This window comes from Protobothrops mucrosquamatus, unplaced genomic scaffold (assembly GCF_001527695.2).
Source record: "Protobothrops mucrosquamatus isolate PMUCROS unplaced genomic scaffold, P.Mucros_1.0 scaffold_257, whole genome shotgun sequence".
NCBI classification, from domain to species: domain Eukaryota; kingdom Metazoa; phylum Chordata; class Lepidosauria; order Squamata; family Viperidae; genus Protobothrops; species Protobothrops mucrosquamatus.
The window spans coordinates 3,896,644-3,909,789 of NW_015386333.1; the positions used below are offsets into that span (position 1 = coordinate 3,896,644).

Here is a 13,146-nt window from a genome sequence, read left to right on the forward strand (position 1 = left end):
GTGGTACCCATACCACTGCTTGAAAAGCCCTGCTGTAGAGGGCATAGAAAATATTACTAACAACAAAACTGCATTGAATATATGAAACATCAGAATATATAATGAGAAATGAATTAGAATAAAAGTTGGAACTAAATTGCTGAAAATTGAAAGTCTTGTTAAAGTTGAAAGGCTTTCTAAGCTATATTGAGAAATTTCTGGCTGACTTGCAGGGTTTAAAAGAGAAATACATTCACCACATTACATTGCATTAAACACGAACAAGGCATTAAGCAAAAAACCTACAGTCTATTTTTAACATTTGAAACAAAGAAATTGTTGTCTGTTGTTTTTACCCATATTATTTCTCATTTGGAGAAAGGAGAGACTCTACAAGACTTTATTACAGAGCAGCAATCCAGAAATATAGCTTGATGTAAGAAGTGGGAACAAGACACAGAATTACTACATTCCAGCAAATCCAGCAGGAACTAAGGAAACTGGATGGAGCTAGACAGCCCTCACAACAAATATCCAATATAACTCCTGACCAAATAGCCTCTTGAATTGTATCTCTCTCCAAAGCTCCAACATATTATCCCCTGCAAAAATCTCTACTGACTAATTGCTAACATGCTGAGTGATAGATCCTTTTAGATAATAATGGGAACAACAAAAATAATATAAGAAGATTAAACAACTCCATCCCCCAGTTCTGTAATGGCACTTATACTATTCAACTTATATTATACAATGCTGGTGACAGAGAGACACAAATTTGGACATGCTGATATGGCCATAACAGTACAAGAAAAACACATGGAGGTAGCTGACAGCGTCCTATCCAAAGACCTTAAAATCTTGGGAAAAATCTTCACTGACTGGAGGCTCACTCCTAGCACCAGCAAAATGTTAACTACTTGCTTCCACCTTAACAATGAACTAGCATATGACACCCCCCCCCCCAGGTCTACTTCACAGGTGGAGAACTATGACTTGTGGACTTCAACTCAGAATTCCTCAATATGGCTGGCTTAGGAATTCTGGGAATTGAAGTCCACAAGTCATAAAAGGACCATAGTTCCCCACTCATGATCTACTCCCCTGTGATCCCCATAAAAAGTACCTTGGAGTAACATTGGACCATACATTCTATTACAAGATATATCTAAAGAATACAGTGGCAAAAATCAGTACTACGAACAACATATTCCAGAAATTATGTATAACTAAATGAGCCTCAGCTGCCACTCTCAGGTCATCATGCTAGAGTTTACTCTGCAACAGAAAACTATGACCTGTATGGCTTAACAACTGCTATACTAGGAAGTTAAGATGCTAGACTCAACAACACTGTGAGAATGATACATGGATGTTTTAAAACAATTCTGACTTGCTGGCTTCCTGTTATGAGCAATATAGCACCGCCAGCTTTATGAAGGCAAGATGTACTAGTGAGAGAATACAGAAAAATTATGAACAACTCACTCCTACCGGTGCATACTGACCTTCCTCATTTATCAGCAGGAAGACTCAAATCCAACAAGCCCTCCTGGCATTTGCACAACATCTGCCCAACAACTTTAACATAGATTCCCAATGGAAAGCCAAATTGGTCGCTGAACACCCAGACATAGGAAGACATATGTATGACCCCACTATTGCAGAAAATCACAGGACTCAGACCACGGAATCAAAAGAAGTTGGTTTATTTTGCGCAAAAGGTTCAGAGCACTATATTTGTAGTCACATCTGAACAGCTTCTCATAACAAAGCACAAGTTTATATATTCTCGTCAGAAACAGCAAAACACGGAAATGTAACTGATAGCATTAATTGGTTGCTTCGAATCACAGCCCCCATACAGCATCCTTGCAGCCCCCTCCCCATATCCTGCCTAAACTGTGAAGCTCTCTAGCTATAGCGTCTAAACTTCCTGTAACATATTTGTGGTTAGCTATAGATGAGACATAAAGGCCTATGTGGTTAGCTGTAGCCGAGCAGCAATTCTGACATCTTTGTGCGACCACCAATTGAACCTGGGGCTTGACATCTTTCCACTTCCTTTTGTTCTCCTTCTAATACACATATTTAGAACTCATGTTCTGCTTTATAACTCATGTCTTGTCTTATAACTGTAATACACACATTTAAGTTTCACATTTCACTCCATGACCCATGTCCTCCTACCTTACCACAAAAAAGATACCAGGCTTTTGAACTACCATGTCAGTAATGGACCATCTTCAACAGGATTGACATCTCACACAGCGTCTGCTGGGACTCTTTGTATAAATGGGGCATCATATCCTCCCCTCAGTGTGAATGCGGGGTCCACGTCAAACTGTAGATCACATCATGATTGGCTGTAAACTAAGGGCATAAACCAGTCCAGTATCTGATTTTTAAAAATATAAACAATGCTGCACTTCAGTTGTTAGATGGCCTAGAGTCTAGACATTGGTATTTGAACATAGATCTTTTTAACATTTATATTTTATTGTGTTTTACTAATCTAGATGAAATGTTAATATATATTGCCAGTCCGTGTATGATATGGCATGTGCTAAATAAATTCTCATTTTGAATAGAATAAATAGAATGTGGAATTGAAAAGAAAGATGCTTTGATTCTTATTTGTACTATGTTCATTAATATATCTATGCAATGGACAAATTTGGTATTAAAACTTGGCAGTTGGCAAGCCAGTTGATCTCTACAAATATCAATAATAATTTAGAAGGCAGGAAATTCAAATTTTCACTCTGTTCATTTCTTCACTGAAGGAAATACCCTGGCCAGTTTTCTACCTTTGGATCGTTCGTGAATGTCTGCTTCTAGAGTAGACATTTGTGTACATGCACATCAATCACCTGCAGGGTATAATACCAAGGTAAAACTACACGGTATTTCTGTAAGAGACCTTGGGTTGTCTTTCGCCTTCGCACTATATATATATTTTAAACTAAGGCATTTATGTCTTCCTACACAAATGCTGATCAATTTACGGCTGACAAGTACAAACATGCACCCAAAGGATCGCCTCCACTGTCACCCGCTCCGCGGATGGGTAGGCGGGGGAGGGGGCCTGTTTTGCGCATGATGACGAGACCAACCGATGACGAAGACAACAACTGCACAACGCGTGAACTGCGGACAGTTAAATAAGCCTCGGCCCCGCCCTCTTCCCTACGAGGCGCGGGTGACACGCCTCAAGCGCCACTTCCGAGCGTCTTTGGCGCCCTCTCTTCGGTTGGTCTAGAATGCTTGTTGACTCAGACATTCAGTAAATGAGACTCATGGACACCTTCTATACAGTGATAATAATTGAAGAAATCCAGCACTGCTGTCACAACCGATCTCAATTACAGCAGGAGCGCGTACAATCGCCTCTACGAAAAATATGAATGCGAACAGCAAACTGCAATTCTTATTAGTGCTGATGATGCTACCTCGTTAGAGTAATGAAATGTCTGCAAGAAAACAGCACCATTTGAACCCTGAGCTACAAATATTCTCCTTTATTGATATGAATATTTATTGGCTCATTTTAAACTTAAAAAAACTAATTCACAGTAACCAGTGAAATAATTTCCTAGCTGATATTTTCTTTCAAGAAAATCAAACATTTTGTCTGCGAGGCGAATTAAAGATGGCTTCCCTAAGGAAAAACTAGCTGCTTTTTTTTTGTTCATTCAAGATTATCTATCATTTCCTATCTCTATGGTGTTTTACCATCATGGCATAGTGCGCACGCTCGTTCGTTTTTCTCTATCCCTAAACCGGAACTATGGGGTTGCTACGGAAACGAATTAGACGCTACTCGACGGCTTGGAGAGAAAGAAAGCGCGAACGCGCCTGAGGCAGGCAGACCAAAAATAGGAAGGTGAGAAATTTCTTGGCGTTCTCAGCTCCGCTTGTTTAAATGCGAAAAGGTTGTATGCCCCCCTCCTTTTTTGATTGTGAGATTTACTTTTACACATACGGTTTGTTTATTATGGGCGAAATTCCATTTCTGGAGATGGTCGCGGCGGTTTTTATATATTTATGTCTCGCTTGTGAAGCACATCTCTTTTTTCCCTACATTCCGTTCCCAGTATAATGGGGGAATTCTTACGATTTCATTTCACAATAGGAGACTTAAAGACAGACGCGCATGGGTAGCTATAACCCAGTTAAAATTTGACGTTCACTAAATGTCTATGAAGAAAACATAGACATTTTGGCACTTGTTACCTTCTCTGTAATATATGTATCTATATTAAGGGAACTGCAGCCACTTCAAAATATCACCTGATGGGCCTGCCAGGGGAAAAAAATCGCAATCTATGATTAGACAGTTAACCTGTTTCATTTTGTGTTGTGCCTTCAGTCAGTTTTGATTTTGGGGAATCAATCAGGTAAGTCCCTGTATTCTTGGCATCATTTTTAAAAGTGGTTTGCCACTATCTTCCTAGGGCTGATACCAGTTTCTAGCTTGGTCCAGGCTTTAAACATCCCATCAACTTGGATCTTTTTATTAGGACTATCCAAAGTGTCATAATAGAATCTACCTGAATATGACATCAGGCTAGATAATACAAAAGGCCAAGGAAGATCTACATGATCTATGTAGATTTAATCTAATAATACAGATTACAGTTATTCCATTTGGTTATTTTGTTTAGTAAAGTACAAATTAATTTATCTATGGATTGCTGACCCATAGATAAAAACGGAAATCTACTTTCATTTAGCTAAAAGAATTCAGTTTTCATTCACAAATCACAACTTAAAAAAATTAAGTTATCACTTTATCTTTTTCACAATACAAAGATATCCATCTTGTCAATATGGACAATATGGTCAAGATTTCCCCATTTATTTAGGTCTCCCTCTTAGACAGCAGAAGAGACTCTTCTAATCCTGGCAGTATATTATATATTACTGGCAGTTACTCCATCACTTTCTTCACCCTAAAGTGACCAGGGATTTTAAATCATGTTTCTATAAAATGTTTTGGAACGTTTTTATACATAGCTATTGAGCTGAAGTAGAAGATGTCTGGAAATAAATCATATATTGAGGTTTTGAGGAGAAGCGAGCTGACTTGGCATGCATCATTGAGACCTGATTGTCTCTGGAAAGGGGAGCGGCACATTTGAAGATATATCCAGCTGATTTTGGATTTGGCAAAATCCAAAGAGAGTCTCTCTTGGCCTTCAGAGACCTTGCTCTGCAAGTTTCTGATTGTGAAACTCTGTTTCTGAAGCTGAGTTTACAGAATCAGTTAGGATTATTCCTAGTATACAAGCCTTCCTGCTGTGTGACAACTTTCAGGCCTGAACTGCTAAAGGCTGTCTCAGGGCTGGCAGAGGAGTTTCCCACATTTGTGGTTCTGGGAGACTTCAATCCTTGGGTTCAGTCTTGGAAGTGGTCCAGGAATTCATGATCATCATGGCAGCAAATCATCATGAGTTCGACTCAGGATAGTGATCACAGACCAGATCTGATTTTCTTGTCAGAGCAATGGCAACATGGCCTGGTGGAGGATTTAAGATTATCCTCCTTATCATAGTCAGATCATGTCCTGGTGTCCCTGACATGCTCTTATGCCAACTGATGGACCCTAATATGTTCCAGAGCAATTGGGGGATATCCTGAAGGTGTTGCTGTACGGCCCTGCCAAAGCCTTGGTAATGGCCTGGAATCTAGGGACGTCTAGAGCAGACATGTCAAACACAAGGCCCATGGACCGGATCCGGCCTGCCATTTGGTTCCGGGGATCTACTCTGGAAACAGCGAAGGATTGGCCATCGGCACCTCGGCCCAGCCCAGGCCGACCAGGCACTGATCTACAACCTGGTTGCGTCCATCAAAGCCAGAACATGCTCAGCCTTAGATCCATGGGGCAGCCCTCGAACCAGCAATGGGTGCCCCTGCCCCGCCCTTTAGGTGTGTGTGCAAGAGGCGGCAAACAGGCGGAGTTGGGCGATCCTGCTGGCTGTCTTGCCCTGCAGGCTGAATTCATCCACGATGCTATCACTGGTTGTCTCCTATGCGCACAACCAGGGGGCGGAGCAGAGGCTGTGGGGCAGCTCCTCGCTGGTTCCAGGGCTGCCCCATGGATCTAAGGCTGAGCGTGTTCTGGCTTTGATGGATGCAACCAGGTTGTAGATCAGCGCCATCCCCTCCTTCTACCAGTACCTCTATGGCTCACTCGCTGACCTAGCCTCGCAGCCACAAGGCTTCCCTTTCACCAGGACCGACCCCGCCCACCTGCGTGGGATAGCGACGACCAGCAGCAGCATGGACACTGGCAACGCTGGCAATCTCTCCCCCTCCCATCACCCTTTCCTGAGCACGGAGGAAGGAAAGAGATGAGAAGGGGAAGGAAGTAAGGAAGTAAGGAAGGAAGTAAGGAAGGAAGGTACGAGAGAGGGAGGGAGGAAAGAAGGAAGGAAGGAAGGGAGGGAGGGAGGGAGGAAGGGAGGGTGAGAGGGAGGGAAAGGGGAGGGAGAAAGGAAGGAACGGAGGAAGGAAGGGTGGGAGAGAGGGAGGGAGGGAAAAAAGAGAGGGAGGAAGGGAGAGAGGGAGGGAGGAACCAAGGAAGGAAGGAAGGGAGGGAGGGAGGAATGGAGGAAGGAACAGAGGAAGGAAGGAAGGAAGGAAGGAAGGAAGGAAGGAAGGAAGGAAGGAAGGAAGGAAGGAGAGGCAACTTGGTTGGAGATGCCCAGTTCACGCAGTTCTGCTTCAATCCTGGATCCATTGAGACTTGGGCTCAAAGGAGAAAGCTATTTTGTGCTCTCTTTTGTCACAGACAGGACTTTATTGGAAATCCAAATTAACACTGGTATTCTTGAATTGTGAACTCTTAGGAAAGTATCCCCTCCTTGTATGTTGCAAACATCCATTTCCAGTGGGGAAAACAGGCCAAAGCAGAGTGGTTGAAAATATTTTCCTTTACTATATTTCCAGTCTGAATTAGATCATGGCAGGGTCCCTACAGGAGAGCCCTTTTAAGGATTATGTATTAACAGAAAAGCAACTAAGCTACCTCTGTTCCTAAATGCTAAAGCTGTTGCACATAAAAAAACGGAGGAGCTCTGATCAACTATCACAGCCCCATTTTGACAGTTTTGCTGTACCTGTGTCTGTGGATGCCCCCACTAAATGCAAGCATGGGATAAACTGAGTCTGGTTTGTTCTCAGTCTTTTAAGTGGCCACAGATTACTAGCAAAAGTGACATTTGATCACAAGGCAAGGAGGCATTGAGAAATGTTTCCCCTTTTGCATTTGAACATCCAAGAAGGGACAGGAAAGGAGAAAGGGAAAGACAAACAAAAAGAAGGAAAGAGGGGAAGGAAGAAGAAGGAAAGGAGAATGAAGAGGGAAAGAAAAAGAAGAAAAGGAGGAAAGGAAGGAAGAAGGAAGGAAGGAAGGAAGGAAGGAAGGAGATTAGAATGAGAGGGGGGGGGTCTGAGGGAAGTCCTTTCTTAGCACTTGGCCATGAGCAGCCCTGCTGCTCTTTCACCATCCTCTTGTCCCCTCCTCCTGATCTCTCCTGGTGGTCTCCCATTCTATTGCTGGAGGATGCTTTGGTTACAAAGCTGGGTCTCCTCGCAGGGAGAGGAAGTGGGCATCCCTCTGACCCACACATTTTGCACTCCCGCACACACCATGAACAACTTGACCAAGAAGAGTGAGCCAAGAGTGTCATGCAGTGGGCCTGTTCCAGATCAACTGTTCTTTCCTGGGACAGGGGTTTTTGGGTGATCATCTTTAGGGCCATGGAGAGGAATTTGTTCAACAACTGACAAACTCACTTGGATTTGTTCTCAGTTATGGAGCAATTCCATATGAGATACCTGGGACAAGGTCATGCACAGTTATCTGGGAATTGTTTGACCCTGAGGAAGTGGAAAGGGTCCTTGATACTGTTAGCACCACCATCTGTCAGTTAAATCTTTGTCCCTTCTGAATGGTGAAAGCCTCCGGGACCGTGACTAGCAGGTGGGTTCAGGCAGTGATTAATATATCATTACAGGAGGGGATATTCTAAGGCCCTTTTAAGCAGGCCCTGGTTTACTCCCTCTTTAAAAATATCACTTGATCTCACCTGCTTGGGCAATGTTAATCCTGTTTCCAATCTTCCCTTTTTAGGGAAGGTGGTGGAAAATATGGTTGCCTGGCAGCTTAAGAGATGAGATGGATTATCTGGACCTCTTTCAGTCAGGATTCAGGCCTGATAACAGGACAGAAATGGTATTGGTTGCACTTGTTGATTTCTGATGAGGGTGAGATGAAGGTAGTTCAACCATCCTCACTCTCTTTTACCTCTCAGCAGCCTTTGATACCATTGACCATGGTATCCTTTTGGGTTGGTTACTGGGTCTGAGTCTGGGTGACACAGTTTTGCTCTAGTTCAACTCCTTTCTCCAAGGCTGGTCCCAATCACTTTTAATAGGGAGTGAGAGATTCAGCCCTCAACCACTATCTTGTGACATGCCACAGGACTCGGTACTTTCTCCACTCCTTTTTAACATCTACATGAAACTGCTGGGTGAGGTCATCAATCACCATGGTTTGAAGTATCTGCAGTACGCTGTGATGCCCAACTCTATATTTTCACCCCTGGTGACCCAAGTGATGCTGTTGCTGCTTTTTTGTGGTTCCTGGAGGTGTGGGGTCTTGGATGGGAGACAACAGGCTTTGCATGAACCCTGGCAAGACCGAATGGGTTTGGGTGCATGGAGCCCATGATTTGGAACTTTATCATCTTTAGTTCTCAGTGGAGTGACACTACCCCAGACAGATCCCATCGGTAACATAGGGGTTCTCCTGAATTCACGACTCCTGCTTGAGGAGCGGGTAGAAGTCATAGCTAAGAAAGCCTTTGTGCAACTTTGAGTTGTGTGCCAGTTGCGGCCTCTCCTAGACTAGAAGTCGCTGTGCTCAGTCATTCAAGCTCTGGTCATCTTGTGGATGGACTGTTGCAATGTGCTCTCTATGCAGCTACCATTGAAGAGCATTCGGAAGCTACAGCTGGTGCAAATGTGGTGGCACAGGCAGTTCTTGAGGTCCAAGGGTGACCTATTTATGCCATTGCTCCATGAGCTTCATTGGCTGTCAGTTTGCTTCGTGGTGCAATTCCAGGTGTTGGTAATCATGTTTAAAGCCCTTCATGGCATGGGTCCAGGCTACTTGACCCACTAAGATTGGCTTGCCCTACCCATGCTAGCAGAGGAGGTATTCTGCGGACTCCATCAATCAAAGTATTCTAGTTGGTGGAGTCTAGGTCAGGGGTAGGCAACCTTGGCTCTTTTATGACTCGTGGACTTCAACTCCCAGAATTCCTGAGCCAGTCAGCTCAGGAATTCTGGGAGTTGAAGTCCACGAGTCATAAAAGAGCCAAGGTTGCCTATCCCTGGTCTAGGACAAAAGCCTTCTCTGCCCTTTGAAACATCTTGCCCCCTGGAGTGAGGTTGGCTCCAACCCTCCTGACCTTCCGCAAGAGCTTAAAGACTTAGCCCTGCCAGTTGGCTTGAGACTCCAATGGAGGGGTTTCACATGGGAGGTGACTGACAGATTACTCCCTCCCCATCTTTTAATTGGGGGTCAGTAATTGGATCTTTACAGTATTTTATTTATGTTTTTTAGGTTTGTATAGTTTTTTTCTTTTTAAGATGGTAAGCCACTCAGAATTACCCTGTGGCAAGATGGGTTGCCAATACATTTTACAAATAAATAAATGTGTTGATGTCTGCATTGAACATCTATTTTCTTCTGAATCTCTGTTTATCTGGAATTCTATTTTTAAGCAATGTACTTGCAACTTGCCAATAGATGATTTATTTAAAAACCTGTAAGCTTGATTCACACATTAGCTACATATTAGCTTTGGCTTATCATGTTATGTGAACCACTATTCTGATTTATAAATTATAGTTTATCAATTATATGTTGTATAAACTAAGTATAATGTTTGTATTCAATAAACCATTGTTAAACAAGCCATGATTTCATACATATGAACCCAATCACAATGTGTCAATACACATACAGTCAACATCAACATTTTATTAATATTATTCATGAAAATGCTTTCAGTGAAAGAGATTAAGTTATCAGTATGAAAACAAAAGCTTAATTAACAAACATCCTTTCGTTATTGAGTATTTAGGTTTGATATGTAGCCAAGAAAGCTGTAGGAATTTGCCTAGGCAGTCATCAGGAATCAAGACTGACTTAAAGCCCCCCCCCAAAAAAAAACAAGCCTCAATCCACTTATTCAACTTGTATACACATTCAGAATTATTTCTTACTGAGTTCAGTATGCCTGAATAGAAGTATCTTTTATGAGTAGGATTGGCAAATCATAGTCTCTAGATTTCCAGAATACTACAAAAGTTATACAATTAAAATTTAGAGACAGAATGGTTGGATTATAAGATTATGATTTTTTATTTTGTAAGGAGGGACATTAAAGACAAAAATGTGAGATTTCACCTATCAATTTTTATTTTAATAGTGATGCTCCTCTTCCTACTGAGCAAAACTAATTTTTGCTGATTCAATGAAATTGTAGTGTCTTTGGAGCATACACTCTGAATCTCTCAAAGACAAAACCTGTTTAGGGAAAAATATAACCATGCCAGATAAAAATAGTTGCACATCTCTGTGTTAGGGCAAATAGGCTCACCTATGACGTATCATAGTTCTAGTATATTGTTAGGTCATTACATATGCCTGGGAAACAGAATGTTTGGACTTCAAAGAACCAATGTATTTAGTTGCAACTGAGTTTCTCTCTGCCTTCTCTATAATATAATCTTCCATTTTTCTCATGTCCTTTCCTCTCCTCTCTGATTACCTTTCCTTTTCCCTTCTCCCTTTCCTTCTATTTTACATAGAGTGGCAAGCCTGCCTCTAGGGGATCAATTCTGCACAACAGAGCACAGCAATGAGAGGGCAACAAAAGCTGCAGTGATCCTGAACGTAAGATCATTTAGAATTAATAGAACTACTAACATAGAAAAGCAAATTGAAACTATCAGTACCCTTGCTGCAGAGAAGATGTTAAATAGAGCTTATATGATAACAGTTATAACAGTTTGCATGCAGCATTGCATCCAAAGTTTCAACTCACTATGCCATTTGAATTCAAAGTGAATTATATGTTGAATCCCTTTAATTTTGATAAAAAGGATGCCTGAAGATATTTACTTTGAGTTTCACATATGATAGTGATTAATAGAAAAATACAGAAAATTAGTAGAGCATTGCATTATGAAAGAATCTCTATAACAGTTCTAGAAACAAGAGATCACATATATTTGCTGCTTAATCAGGACTGTACTATAGGTTCAGAAAAAAACTATTTTAGCACTGGACCTACATAACTAATATCAGACTGCCATTTACCTGAGGTAGAATGGATGATCAGATTTCTTTCTGAAAAGTACAGGTAGTCCTTGACTTACAATAATTCATTTAGTGACCATTCAGAGTTACAACATCACTGAAAAAATTGACATGGCCATTTTTCACACAACCTTTCCAGCATCTCTATGGTCACATGATCAAAATTCAGATGCTTGGCAACCAACTCATATTTATGACAGTTGCAGTGTCCAGGGATCACGTGATCCCCTTTTGTGACCTGACAATCAAAGTCAATGGGGAAACTAATTTCACTTAACAACCATGTTACAAATTTACCAACTGCAGTGATTCACTTAACAACTGTGGCAAGGAAAAAGTCGTAAAATGGAGCAAAATTCACTTAACAAATGTTTAACTTAGCAACAGAAATTTTGGGCTCCATTGTGGTCGTAAATTGAAGATTACATATATCAGTCTACTTTATTCCAGTCTACTATTCTCCACAGCAAATAGAAACACTGTGGTAGAAAAAAGGGAGAAATGGCATGTTATATACTATGGTAATTCAGATGCTGTTTCCAACTTTGGGGTCTGAGTCAGATTAAACAGACACTTTTGCAGACTGAATTGCTTCCAAAGCTATGGATTCAATCCTCAAATTGAATCAGACAATCCTGAATATCAGTATTCTTAGCTGATCCAGGTTACCCTGCCCAGATAATAATTAAACTATTGATTAAAGAGGTCAGTGAATAAAGTTGTTCTGATTTTCTTATCGTTATCATTTTAGCATAGGTTTAAATTTAAAATTCTGAATGATTTTCTTGGCAATCATTCATTGCCTTTAATCCTAGAACATCTAGGAATGCAGTAATATATAACAGAATAATCAAGCAATCTAGATGCTTCAAACAATACCTTTTCAAACAATCAGTATTGCTTATTGTTTTCTTCTTTCAATAAGTGCAACACTGCTTCATACATTGCAATTACTGAATGTTTTTCCTTGTTGCTTCTCTACATTTGAAAATGTTAACTCCATCCAAGCACAATATTTTTGGTCTTCCCCTAATTCTAGATCCATTCACTGGTTTTTCAGACATTTGTTTTGCAAGTCAATCGTCATTCAGTCTGTCTATATGATTAAACTTTTTCAGTATATTTCTTCTGTATTGCTCATATATGTTTTGTAGCTCTATTTATCCAGTATTCATTAATTACTGACCTTATCTCTTCTAGATTTATTAGACATATTAAACTAAATATTCTCACTACATTCAGTTTACTTTTATGTTTAGTCGCTCCTGGGTTTTTGATGTTCTCTGAGTTTGCTTCTCGTCACAAGGAAATTCATTATCAGACTAGGTAGCATTTTAAGTCCATGGGGAAATGCAGTTTGTTAGTTGTTTATATGTAGTAGCTTGTCTTACCAACCTCAATTGGGGTATAGTTTGTTCCTTACTTGCTTTTGGAGTGGGGTATTGTTTCTTTCTTGATTGTTTTTGTTTATCTGGTGCTGGTTCTTGTTTATCTGGGGTATTATTTAATAGGTTTTTTTTTTTTCATTTTTCATTTTTTTCATTTTATTATATTTATACCCCGTCCTTCTCCCGTAGGACTCAGGGCGGCTTACAGCCAGTTAAAAACAGTTTAATACAATACAATACAAAGCTTTAAAAAATCATTAAAAATAAATATTTAAATCGGCCGTTTCTACTAAAATTTGGCTAAAACCAATTTAAAATACCCCTAGGCCAGTCCTGCCCGCTGAAACAACCAGGTCTTAAGGGCGCGGCGGAAGG

General features: G+C 40.9%; 1 protein-coding gene across 1 annotated transcript in view; it reads left to right on the top strand.

Moving 5' to 3' along the window:
• Window positions 1-3,684: 3,684 nt before the first annotated feature.
• MARCH10 (membrane associated ring-CH-type finger 10) overlaps window positions 3,685-13,146 on the top strand; it is a 104,849-nt gene continuing 95,387 nt past the window's right edge. Inside the window, exons 1-2 of the mRNA XM_015831511.1 lie at window positions 3,685-3,865; window positions 10,873-10,957. The gene's annotated coding sequence lies outside the window, so the exon portion shown is untranslated. The remainder of the gene's footprint in view (window positions 3,866-10,872; window positions 10,958-13,146) is intronic.